The 14,044-nt window shown below is 48.5% G+C and overlaps 1 protein-coding gene across 1 annotated transcript in view; it reads right to left on the reverse strand.

Moving 5' to 3' along the window:
- Nucleotides 1-14,044, reverse strand: part of LOC144761751 (uncharacterized) — a 1,311,126-nt gene that overhangs the window by 290,132 nt on the left and 1,006,950 nt on the right. The window lies entirely within an intron of this gene.

The following is a 14,044-nucleotide window of genomic DNA, read 5'->3' on the forward strand; positions in this document are numbered from 1 at the left end:
GGCTCCGCTCTCAGGCTCAAGAAATGTTTCCCTTGGATTTTCAGGAAAGCCGATCGTTAATGAGATTTCAAAGCCAGTCACTCTAGAAGTAGGTCCATTGTCCCGCACTACTGATCTGTTACTTACTAAGTCATGTCCAGAAAATCTATTAGGCATTAAGACATTGAAAGAGTTAGGTGCCGTTATATGTTGTTCCCCAGAGGGAATACGTCTGTTCCTACGTGACTTTAAGGGTCACTATGTATTACGAGATTTTGATTCCAGACTGTCTAAAGTTCCGCAGCATTTATGGGCGCAAGGTCCAACTGATGTAGGTTGCATGCAAATCACACCCCATCGTGTGACTCTCAAACCAGGTGTAGTGTTACCACGAATCAGGCAGTATAGATTGCCACCTGAGGCTGTAGCAGCCTTATCCAAAATTATAGACGAGCTCATGGCTCAAGGAGTAGTTGTAGAAACTGACTCCAACGTATGTAACTCTCCGATCATTCCAGTCATGAAACGTACTGATCCAAATGCACCCCCAGTATATCGATTAGTGATTGATTTACGAGAACTTAACAAATGTATTATTCCTCAGTACCCAGTTGTCCCAGATATCTCTTCCCTATTAACAGCCATTGATTCCGAAGCCACGTTCTTCACTGTCATAGACCTCAAGAATGCATTTTTCAGTGTTCCTATTCATCCAGACAGCCAGTTTCTTTTCGGATTTTGTTTAAATGGAAGGAGCTATATGTTTACACGAGCTCCTCAAGGTTTCACAGAAAGTCCTAGTATTTACAGTCAAGCACTTAAGAGACAACTAGACAACATTCACATGCCAACTGACACTGCCCTGCTCCAGTATGTCGATGATCTACTGATCACAGCCCGTTCTGAACGTGACTGCGAGCGAGCGTCACTGACGGTTCTGTATTTCCTAGCCGAGATGGGGCACAAGGTGTCCCCTTCGAAGCTTCAATTCTGTGTCCAGCAAGTGGTCTACTTAGGACACTTACTGTCCAAGAGGGGTAGGCAGTTGACACCAGACCGTATCCAGTTGATAGCGAGTCTTCCCCAGCCCAGAACCCAGAAGGAGGTACGTGCCTTTATCGGCCTTACTTCTTACTGCAGACAATGGATTCCTCAGTATGCATTTCTAGCCAAGCCACTGATACAGTTAACAACACAGGAGGCAGCCGGATCGACTGTTCTCCCTTGGACATCTGAACATACACTTAGTTTCAACGAGTTAAAGAAAGCTTTATGTCAAGCTCCAGTTCTAGCTACACCGAACTACAGTAAGCCTTTTACACTTTTCGTTACTGAACGTGAAGGTACAGCATTATCTGTTCTTACACAAGATCAAGCAGGACAATACAAGCCCTGTGCTTATTTTTCTAGCACACTAGATCCAGTCGCCCAGGCGTTGCCTACGTGCCTCAAGTCAGTTGCAGCCACAGCACTAGCTATCAGACAAAGTGATTCCATAGTTCTAGGACATACCTTGACAGTACAAGTTCCACACTCCGTGGAAGTTCTTTTAAATCGAACACAAACACAGCACTTGACAATTGCACGTTTAACAGGTTATGAATTGACACTGTTTCAGCCACACATAGAAATTAGACGCTGCAACGTTCTGAACCCTGCTACACTGTTACCATCAGTTAATTCAAATCCAGCCACACAGGATTGCGTGGAAGTAGTCAACATTACGACAAAGCCAAGACAAGACCTGACAGACATTCCGTTACTAGATCCCGACCTGACACTTTATGTGGATGGTTCATGTATGAGGACTAGTACAGGAGATCTAGTCGCCGCGTATGCAGTGACTACTGACACTGCAGTTATCAAGACACACCGTATTGATACCCTGTCCGCTCAAGCAGCAGAGCTAGTTGCTCTGACACAAGCCTGCATACACGCCAAGAACCTGAAAGTTAATGTTTACACAGATTCACGTTACGCATTTGGAGTTGTACACGACTTTGGAGTGCTCTGGCAGGAGAGAGGTTTCATGACTTCTCATGGAACCAAGATTCAGCATGGTATCCTTATCCAAGCTCTGTTAGATGCCATACATTTACCGACATCTATCGCTATCATGAAATGCAAAGCACATACGAAAGTTACTGACATTATTTCCCAAGGTAATGATCTAGCAGATCGCACAGCCAAGCTTACAGCACAGACTCTAGACAGTCCAGTTAACATGACACACACTCCAGATCTGACTACATGTATGACCGTTAAGGACCCTACTCAAGATGTCATAGATATCCAGTTACATGCTACTCCTGAAGAAATCAAGAAATGGTCCGAACAAGGAGGGGTCCAGACAGATCAAGGATGGTTAACGAAGGGTAGAGCCACATGGTTTCTCCCCGACTCTATGGTTCAAGTCATTATTAATACCGCACATAGTCCAGCACATTTAGGAGAAAAAGCTATGTTAGACAGTATCCAGAACATTTGGTTCAACAAGCATTTACGAGCTGCAGCCAAGCAGAAAGTCCGTACCTGTATGATATGTTGTCAGTTTAATCCAGGTAAAAGTGTCCCGGTGGAACAAGGTGGTTTCCAGCCTCCTGACCACCCTTTTGAGGTCCTCCAGATGGATTATATTCAGATGGAGCGATGTCGAGGTTTCAAGTATGTCCTTGTAGTTGTATGCGCTTTGTCCAGATGGACAGAAGCATATCCAGTCCCAGATTACACAGCCGCGACCACTGCCAAACAGTTGGTTCGTGAGTTCTTCCCTCGATATGGACTCCCTAGAGTCGTATATTCTGATAACGGTCAGCCATTCTCATCTGAACTGATGAAGCACGTTTCCCTGTTGTTAGGGTACCAGTGGAAGTTTCATTGTGTACGCCATCCTGAAGCAGCCGGTCTAGTCGAGAGACATAATCAGACTCTGAAAATTCGAATTGCTAAAATATGTAAAGATAAGGGTGTGGACTGGCTAGTAGCTCTGCCAGTTGCTTTGTTTTACATGCGCATGGTCGCACATTCCAGATCAGGTCTGTCCCCGTATGAGGTCGTATTCGGCCGCCCCCCTAACATGTGGGGTACTCCTAGACCCCGAAGTATTACTGATGTTTCATGTAATATGCTGACAGATTACCTAGCTTCCTTGATGTCTGCCCTCAACTCATGTCGTTCACAGGTTGCCGCCGCATTTCCAGACAATACCGAGGTGGCACCGCATGAGATCGTTCCAGGTTCGATGGTGCTCGTCCGGAACTTCGACAGATCAAGTCCGCTGGAGCCTCGTTGGAAAGAGCCCCGACAGGTCCTCCTCACCACCCGTACAGCCGTGAAATTGGAAGGACGCCGCGGCTGGGTGCACCTTTCGCACGTCAAGAAATTCTACGGATTAAAGCCGGTCTCTAAAAACATTTCCCAGGATATCAAGACTTGTCAAAACATTGTTCCTAAGGACTGTCCCGCAAAAGACATTGATACAACCCCTCCCCTATTAGAGAAAACTCGGCAACAGGAGTATAAGCAAAAACTCCGGTCTAGTAAAATAAGTCAGTCAGTTTGATTGTCTAAGTCCTCCCCTAGGGGAAACGGTTAGACTGTTTCTGACATGTATAAAATAGACCCCCATAGTGAGAGAGTCAGTCAAAACTCAAACCGATGTATCGTTTTTCTGAGTTTCATATTATTTCTCAGCATAATGATTTCCTGCACTAGTTACGCATTTTTCCTGTGTTTTCCAGTTTCTCATGTAAAAGTGTCTTCTAATGTTACAGTAGAGCACACGTTTAGTGATCTGCCTCCTCACGAATATTCATACCGCCTCGCTATGCGTAACAATACATTCATCCGCATGTTACATTATTCACACCAGACCAGCAATGCCACTAATTGTTGGGTGTGTGGTCGACTCCCCCCTTTCCAGACGTCGAAGGGAGTTCTGCCACTTTTTCCTTATCCTTTTTCACATAATGGTTCGTGTGGAGCATGGTCCACGTTAACGTCATCCTTAACAGATATGTCTTTTCTTAACAGCACATGTTTCCCAGACAAGCAAGGTTTCCCCCACAGAACAGGTTTAGATCTAGAAAATGAAGTGTACAATTTAGGTAACTATTCGTCGAATTTCATGGTCCTGAATGTTCAGTCTGATACTACTCCAGACTCACCTGCTATTTCAGTATTACCAGTCAAAGGCGAATTATGTGTCCGTAATTATGGTTCTGTACACGTAGGACATAGTGATTGTACTACTATTATCAAGTATAGTGACAGTGGGAAATCTATTTTTAAAGCTTCACGTCATTCTTATTTTGTTTGTGGTCAAACTGCATATGTTCGTCTGCCCCTCGATTGGGAGGGAACCTGTTACATTGCCTTCCTACTGCCACCTGTTTTCCTAGCCCCACCTGACTACCATAGGAATTCCTTCCTAGTACATACTAGACACAAGAGAAACCTCCCGATTGTCGATTATACTGAAACTGCTGCAGAGCAATTCATTGATATTGATAAAGGTGTGTTCCCTTATTTAGGTACAGTTGTAAATAGTAAGCTAATCCGTAGGTTAACAAGAACCCTTGAAGCTGTAGTAGATGAGACTGCCTCCGCTCTAGGTAACTTAACCGAAGAGCAATCCTTTATGAGAATTGTTGTGCTCCAGAATCGTCTCGTCCTTGACGTCATACTGGCCGATAGGGGCGGGGCCTGTAGACTCATCGGATCCAGTTGTTGCATTTTCATTCCAAATAACGCGCCGTCTGTTTATTCAGCTATAACCAGACTTCACAAAATTGCCCATCTGTTACACCAAGATCCAGGCACCTGGACATGGTCCGGTTGGTTCTGGAATATAATTTCTGCATGGGGATGGAAAGTCCTGTCCTTTCTAGGTATTGCAGTAGCGATCATATTAAGCTGCTGCCTCTGTATACAATGTGGCCCTGCGATTTGCGGCATTTGTGCTACCTCTTGTATTCCTAGTCCCAAGCCCCGTTCTAAATCCCGTTCCAAGACAATTCGAGATGAACAAATGGTACTGTATGAAATGATAGATGGTATCATGAATATTGATGTTTCCTGATGGAAACGTAGTGACAAGGAGGGAATGTGGAAAAGTAAATTTTGCCATGTTCTGTGTCCCTACGAGTCATCCATCATATGTTATGTGTGCATGACCAATATGCATATGTTATTCCCCATGTCCGATTAATGACGCAATTATAGTTGTGTCCACCTCTGGTATGCCATTTTCCAGTCCCCGTGAATACTACGAATACCAGGCCTATGTAAAGCTACGTTGCCACGTTTCTCAGTGTGCACGTTATTTCATTATAAAGTCCCCGTTTCTTGGCCTCAAAAGGGCCTGGACATCAGATTCAGCTCCTGTCTCCTGAAGCCTCGCTAAGGAGCGATACAGCCCCCACCTGTATCCTCGACCTTTCACTTACTTCCTGCCTCGCAGTGCCCGGTGCAGCCTGGCTCTGCCTCTGAGTCTGCCAAGACTATGTTATGATTCCCGTTATCAGTTTAGTCCTCCTTCTCTGCATTCCTAAGCTACTGAACTGCATCAATAGTTTCCGTCATTGTCTAGCCTATGCGGCTCCATGTTAAGAGAAATACTGTATTTAATGGTCATTTAATATTCTTCATCACGCACTATATGAAGAATAAATGCATGCTCTAGTCTTAGAGTCAATTAGCTTTTCCCCTCATGACTTCTAGTTTATATCAACATGTTCCCTAAACATCAGATACTAGATAGGGTTTAGGTACATGTCGCTCCGACCCTCCAGACTTTAGTCTCTGCTCCTAGCACAGAGTTCATAGCCCCCAGCTTCTCCTCGTAACACGTCGTTGCCAGTTTGCGCGCACCATCAGGTTAGAGGTCCCGGCTCCTTAGGTAGCCCCCTCCTGTGTTTCCGCCCCATTCATGACATATCCTGTTACGTCTGCACCACATGTCTATGTATACGCCCAGTTACACCTCTTTTTACTCTTATCTTTCGCGACTGCTACGCGTCACGCCTTCTGCTCCACCCACTGCTACGCCTACTGCAATGTAATGTTATGTGTTCGCGCTATGTATATATGCTCGTGTATTGTTATTAAAAGTCAGCGCGCTCATCCCAGACCCAGCCCCAGCAGCTGCTGGGCCCCTGTCGTCCTGCTGGGCCCCTGTCGTCCTGCTGGGCCCTGTCATCCTATTCCTATGCAGGTTGTCCTGTTCCTGTCCTTATGCTGTATTAAACCTGCAATACTCCTACTACCTCGAATCTTGACTCTTATTTATTGAGCTATCTGTTATTCATTCATTCATCCAAAAATAGATCCGGTATTATTTATTTATATACCACAGTCTTAAGTTTGTCTTAAGACAAACTTAAGACAAAATCCTAACTTCTGTGAATACCAAAAGTAGTAAGTGCATTCTGTGAATACCAAAATAGTGGTAAGTTTAGGATTGAGTCTTAAGTTCATTCTGAAAATGCCAAAAGTAGTAAGTGCATTCTGTGAATACCAAAATAGTAGTAAGTTTAGAATTTAGTCTTAAGTTCATTCTGTGAATCGGGCCCTTGGACTGTCATCCCCCAAAAGAGGTTACTGTCTCTCACAAGAGGATGGTTTATTTACGCCAACCACTACAAAACAACAATATGGATCAGAATTTACAGAAGCTTTAGAAGACTTGACAGACTCCAAATATCAATATTTCTGTCTGTTGGAAAACGAGGCAGTATCTGTGAGGCCTGCACATATAACATGACTACATTTGTCCTTCACTGGGAACCAAACACCCAAATATAGCGCCTGACTCTCAGAGGGTAGCGTTGCAGAGCAGTCTGAGGCTCACTCAAGGAAGGTGGTGTGGGCCAGTAATCGCCATTACAGGTGCGCAGCAATAACACTCCGATTGTCCAGTCTGTACTTTGCTTTATAAAAGTAAGAGAACATTTATTAAACACACACACTACTCAATACTATGCACCAATTTACAAATATACATAAGCTGTTGGAATTACTTTGTGACATTGCCGTCAATGCGCTTTACAAAAGAACCAGTAGCGTTACATAAGGACTTTAGATTACATGAGTTACATAAGAGATATAAACAGGAAAGAAAATGAAAATGTACAAGTGGAGTGAAAGGAGGGAAAAAGTACAAATGTACGAGTTGTAAAGTCACTCAAGGAAGAGATACAAACAGATAAACTCTAAAATCACATGGGAATGGTAGTAAGTACAAAGGTCTATTACACATACTAGTGGTTGGAGTTGTATATACAAGTTGAGTGAAAGGAGGGAAAAATTGCAAATGTACAAGCTGTAAAGTCACTCAAAGAAGAGATACAAACAGACAAACTCTAAAATCACATAGATACAAAGGTCTACTATATATACTAGTGGTTCGAGATAAATATATATATACAAATTGCAAATTCACTGTGGATTACATTTTAACAGTGATTAGGCTTGGATAATTATAAATTACATATTTACAGAGCAGGAAATTCTTGCCATCGTTCAGCCAGGTGAACAGGTGGTGTTGCACTCAAGGGTGGTGGTCTTGGGTGACCGAAAGTCTTGAGTCCAGAAACCCATATGATTCAATTAAAACATGAATTTGCCCCACAAACTAACCTCTGGTGGGCTCACAACTTTCCTAGTCATGTTGAGAGGGCGCCATGGCAGAGGCAGCTTGCTAAAAATGGGACTGCGGGCTGGGGCTCCACTATAAGTCTGTTTGATGGCGCCTGACTGCCTCCATCTTAAGGTCAGGTGCCAGTCTGCTAATTCTGTGCTTCCAATAACCGTGGAAAGCTTGGGGAGCCCCCCCGCCCCTCCTTGCAACCGGAGCTCCACTCACCACCAGGCGTAGGGGGCTGTTATGCCCCTTAAGGTCCTCTCTAGCTGGTGGGGGTCCCGGCTCAGTGCATCACCCTCCCGTCACGTGTGTCACCATGAGTTGTGCTCCAGCAACGAGGCTGCAAGGGTTTCCGGGGGGGCCGGGGGGCCACGCAATACTGTGCCTCTCCGTCCGCTGCCTCGTGGTTGTTGTAGGGCTCGCCATGTGACTCGGGGTCACCGCACTCGGGGTGGGAAGCAGAGTCGGTGTCAGCCGCCATTTTAGGCGGTGCAGCGGACTTCATTCTCTGTCTGAGCAACATATCCCCATTTGGCTTATGGAATCCCCTTCCACAGGTACTTCCCATTACACATGTGACTTGCAGTTCCTCTAAAAAGAAATAACGTTAGTAATTGCAGTTTTGGTGCAATTACACTTCTTCACCTCCAGCGGATGCCCTCCTCCAGACATCCCCAGCTCAGTACTTCATCCCTTAGAACACTTCTCCATACACCCCCAGCTGTAGAACAAAAGTTCCAGCCCAGGAGGTGTTAAAATGCTTGCTGAGCCCTGGAGGGCTTATTCTTTTCAAGTCCCCATGAGACTTAGGGAGGAACTCCTCTACTTCGTGCTGGGGGAGGCTGCGTTCTCCTGCAGCTCCCGCTGCACCTCGTCACACATGTGGGGTGACCCCATTCTCCTGGGGCCACAACATCCAGAGGAACCGCTATTTGCCCTTGCAGTCCGATCCGGGCCTGCAAGGCATTATGGGCACTATTGCATATTAGAGCAGCGGCTCTCCCGCTGTTCCGGGAAGTGCGCGATGTGGGCCTACGGCTGTGTCGGAGCTGTGTTGGAGGGTCTAGTCCCACCCGGACCCCCTGGTAAGTGGTACGGCTCAGGGATCCCGCCCCTGCAGATTTGCGCAGTTTCGGGGGCCCGGGCCCCTTGCACCTCTCACGCTCTTTGGTGGGAGCCCAGTCCCACCCGGGCTCCCCGCAGTGTCCTCTAGGTTTCCCGGTCCCACCTGGGACCCCAACATGCCTTCATGTTGGAGGGCAGCCCGGGGAGCCCACACCGGCTGCCGCCGCTGGCTCCCTGTCTGGCCAGCACCCTAGCGTGCTGCCGCGGGAGACGGTACTTCTCCTCTGGTCCGCCTGCTCTGGTCAAACTCAGAGACTGCTGCAGCCCAGCGAGGCCTCAGGGGAGTGAGGCGGCACTCCCCCCTCCTTCCCGCTGCAGAGGGGAGTGCCGTGGCACTCCCCCCTTCTTCCAGTACTCGGGTCCCGGAGATGGGGTCCTGGGCCCCCGGACTTCGTCGAGGGCTGCACGAAGTCGCTCTCCTCCATCCAACTTCGGCAGGGGCCAAGGTGGGCTCTTGGCACCATGCTTTGGGTCATCTTCACAGGGAGCGCAACGGCGCTCACAGGCTATGCTTCGGGCCCGGAGATCGGTCCCGGATCCCTCCCCCTTCTTCACGGGGAGAGTGACGGTGCTCCCCTGCTTCGTTTTCGGTGGGGGCCAGGGTGAGCTCCTGGCACCCTGTGGGGGCACCTTCATGGGGGCGTGACGACACCCCCGTCTTTAGCGGGGCCCAGAGTTGGGATCCCGGGCCCTTCTGCACCATCTTCATGGGGAGCGCGACGGCGCTCTCCATCTTAGCTTCTGTTGGGGGCAGCCCCCTGGACCTGACCCAACCCGGTGGCACATTGAAAACCGGTGGCAGAGCCCCACTCGATTTGTCGTCGGTCTTCTTGGAGGTCAAAGGTCGCCTACCTTCTGGGGGGCATATCTCAGTCCCCAGGGTACCAATCTGCACCATTTTCACCTCCTCTTGCTCCCGGTGGCGCTCCCCAGCCACTGGGAGCCCTCTCCTTTGCCCTCTGGGTCTCACAGAGGGTGGATTAACCAGGGAGCTGTCTTCACTGGCTCCCTGCACCAGGCTTTCACCTGGCTCTCCTCCTGGGCCTCTCTTCTCCCTGTGCAGAGGCCCCTGCTTCTGCGCACCAGTCCTGGTCTCTTCTCCTGGTGCTGTTGAGGAACCTGGGACGGTCAATGGGGGTTCCTCCTTCAAACTGCCCATTGTGCCAGGCTCCAGCACCCTCGGCCTCATCAGACCACACACCAGAGAGAGCTTCTCTTCCTGTGCAAACACTTTTTAAAGTTTGGGGAGATGGCTGGCAGGAAGTCTCTGTTTGTACTATAAAACTGCGGCACATCACTTCACTGCCCCTGATCCCTCTTTCCTGCCCAGACCTCTGGGTTAGTTCAAGATGGCGTCATCCAGGGGACTCCTGCCACACGGTCTCTGAAAGTCCCTTCCCCCCCGCTGTCTTCTCCCTTGTGCAGCCTGGTGCCTGGTACCCAGTGACAGCTGCTGATGGATGAGCCTGTAGCTCCACCTATCTTCTCTTCTTTGGTTAGGAGGCCTTAGCTCTTGGAAGAAAGGTAATTAATCCATCTTGCTGGGGTCAGCCCCCAGCCAGGCCCTGGTTATGAGCTGACTCAGAGAAATATAACATTTCTGGATGACCCAAAAGCAGTACAAATATGACGTTGGACTCTGCAAAATACTTCTTCTCACATAAGTTACAGTGGACTTTAGTGCATGTCTGGAATTGGTAGGCCTTAGGAAAGTGAAACTAGCACCTGGGCTTCACATCCCCATAGAAGAATAATGAAGTGAAAACAGTAAAACACACTGACTTTCCCAGGCATGTTTCTTCCCAGTGTATAAAGCCTATTCCATGTCACCACCCAATTCTGCATAAGTCCTGCCACATCATTCACTTTGTATCTGCCCCTGGGCTGCGCACGCCTTGAATCTCCCCTGCGCAGCCCGAATACATGTGAGCACATGCTTGTACACATGTGTCTGCATGTAACCAGCCAGGTGCCCCTAACTCCATTTGCTGTGCAGAGGCCTAGTCAAGCTAGGGGGACACCAGAAAAATCCACATGCAGTCTCTTTAATCATGAGTTCACTGCGGGTAAGTCCCAACTCATGAGGCTCTCCCACGTAAAAGCTCAACAAATAGGTGCTTGAAAGGCAAAAAATCCGGGCGGCCCAGAGTGTCAGAACCACATTCTAACACTGTCCTAAAGAGCAGAGCAACCAGAGAAGCCTTCTAACCCTTCCCTGTCTGAACAGAAATGGCCACACAGTAGAGTTTAGGCACATTGAGGGCAGGTGGTAACTCAATGTGGGATGATTGATCAGGGCATTTCAGGGCGTGGTTAAGCAACATGGCTAGTAGGATGTGAGCCCTTTATCTAACAACCAGCCTGGCATAATAATCCTTGTGTCCTGCATCAAATCCTGCTCCTCGACACCAGTTTGTTGTTCCCCCGATGCTGTGAATGCTTGTTGACACCTGCATCTGATCAGGGTCAGACATCAGCCCTTGACAGTGTATCGGTAACGTGTGGCAGTAGCAAGGAGAAAGGCTGTGTCGTGAGGCCTGTGGCGAGAATCAGAACCATGGCCTCAGTGATAGCAGAGGCCCAGCAGGGCTGCAGGAACCTGCACTCATGGGGCCTGGGTTGTCGACAGCCCACCCCTGCAGCAGCTGCAGAGATCCACCCCCGCCAGTGGCATGGGACCGGCGATGAGGGGAGGGAGCTCAATGCAGCTAGTGCCCCATTTAAATCCTGCGTTGGTGATTGAAGCCTGGGCCCCACAAAGAGTGTGCATGGAGCCTGGGGCTCTTGGGAGAGAGCCCTAACAGAATGCAGGGACATTGCCTGACTGAAGTTATCAGATCGCGGGTGGAGCCCTCCAAAAATCCTGATACCTGAATTGAAGAGGGGTTTGCCTCTGCACTGGAAGACGGGGGCCAAGCGCATCGCCCGGTGCAGGGCGCACATCACCAGATGGAGAGTGTCCGGAAGAGAATTGAGCTGTGCCCCAGGCCCTGCTACATGTTTGGGGGCCACAGGGGCTGCGTGGAGAGTGCTCGCTCATCCAGGCACTTCGATTGAAACTACTGCCATGACTGGTGTAGGGAGTTGACCCACGTCTGCTTGCCCTGCAGAGGAGCTGATTCCATCCTGCTCCTAACCACATTACTTTCCCTGAGATCGGTCCTGGGGGCCCCAGAGTGCCCTTGGGCATAGGTATTTGACCATTTGTGACTGAGCTCACCTCATCCCCTCACCCCCCGCCTGGATGCTATGACGCTGCACTGAATTTTGGAGTGGGGGCTGTTCCATGCTGCTGTTCGTCTGCTTACTTGGGTGGGAGTGGAGGGTGCCCCAAGGCTGGCATTGAGTCCTGTAACCTACGGTGGAGGTATGGCACTCACTGCATTGCTGTATATTAGGTCGTGTCGAGAAGGGCGACAGCACTAATGGGGAAGGACAAGGCAGTGGGGGCTCAAGCGGCCAACACAGACACACAATATACCACCCCGCACCAGTCTACCCAGAGTATTACGTGGCAGTCGGACACGCAAAATGTCACTGACTAACCAGACCGGGATGAACAATTGACTAGAGCAGAACGTTTGCCAGCCATACAGGGATCACATACTGCCCTTGAACATAAGATTGAAACAGTCTCTATTGATGTCCACCTCCTCCGTGCAGACCTACAGAAAGTAGCTGATAAAATCAAGTCAGTGGAGGGTAATATCACTAAATTGCAGGGGGAGGTAAAGTCCCTCACACACCAAGATGTCCAACTTAACTCCATCAAAGTAGACCGAGAGCGACGGGCCAAAGACGCGGAAGGATGTCTCATCGAAGCAACATATGACTATTAGGCTTCCCAGAAAAGGCAGAAGGACTCTACACGGAGTCATTTTTTGAGAACTGAGTGAGGACAGAAGTTAGACCAGAAGGCGTCTCCTAATTGTTCATGGAGGAAAGAACTTACAGGGCCCTGGTGCTGCCTCTTCGTCCGGGGAAGCCTCCTCAGACCCTCATTACTAAGATCTTGAACTACTGTGACAGAGACTGTATCCTTTGGGCTGTGAGGGAGGGGGCTGTCTCTCAGTTTGGAAGCGCCAAAATTGCCATCTACCCAGACTACACAAAACAAGTGCAGAAACGATGTAAATCATAGCTCAGCGTCAAGCAGAAATTGAGGCCTCTCAATCTTTGGTACATGCTCCAGTACCCAGCTAAGCTTAAAGTTCTACATAAAGGGAAGGCCCACTTCTTCGAGCGACCGGAAGAGGTATAGGAATGGATTGAGATTAGGATGAACCTTCAGGCTCCCTGTCGGGTGCTAGTCACTCTCAAGTGTGGGGTACCTGCACTCGTGAGCACTCTGGACAGCCACAAGATAGTGCGACCAGCCCTAACTCTTGCACTCTGGGTCCTCGAAAAATCATGATCAGCAAGGTTTGGACTAGGCAAATCTCTACCATAGACCGACCGGCTGAAGCACGGGATGCAGACTCACTGGTGCAACCGGATGGAGCGGACACAGACTCCTCTAGTCAAGTGCAGAACATTGTACCTGATACTCTATTTAGAATGGTGGGCGAGACTGGGGGTGTATGAGCAAAATGTCTGGTGCTGAATGAGGAGATGGGGTTGGAATGTGAATTGTGTGTCCTCCGGTTGTGATTCTATGTACCGGTTAAGGTCCATGGCATGGTGCTGAAGTGTCTGTGCATTTGCCTGGGGTGGATGGGCGTGCCTAGGTTCCTCCGGGTCGAGGATGCATCCAATTTGTATTAGTTCTGTAGATCATCAAATACTTTATTCGGCTCAACTGAGGCATAAAAGTCAGAGCAAATAAAAGACAACCACATACAGTATTAAGTTCATAAATGTGCGATAGACACTTCCTAAAAAAACTTAAAACAAGTAATAAAAGTCATCTGAGGGATGAGAGAATCATTCAATAATGAGATCGTATCTTTATGGCACTTAAAATGTAATTTAAAAAGGCATGTGTCACGGTTTAATTTCCCAAGAAGTGCAAATAAGCAAAGTTCTGTAGTTATACGGTGTGTCTCGCCTTGGTGTTTGTGTGTAACAACATATTGATTGTGAAGATAGGGAGTATGATTTCATGAATGCCAGGCCGGGACGCTGTTTGACAGTTGGGTGTAAGCCAGTCCCTACTGGACTGGCAAGGGAAGCGGAGCAAGTCCTGGCACGCGCGTTTGGTAGACATAGATAGACATATGCTTGTGCTATGTTTGTCAGTGGGTGGGTTGGTTGGTTGGGGGAGTTCTGTTCATGTTGTATGTTTACTTTTTCAGTGGT

Source organism: Lissotriton helveticus, chromosome 6 (assembly GCF_964261635.1).
Source record: "Lissotriton helveticus chromosome 6, aLisHel1.1, whole genome shotgun sequence".
Classification (NCBI taxonomy): domain Eukaryota; kingdom Metazoa; phylum Chordata; class Amphibia; order Caudata; family Salamandridae; genus Lissotriton; species Lissotriton helveticus.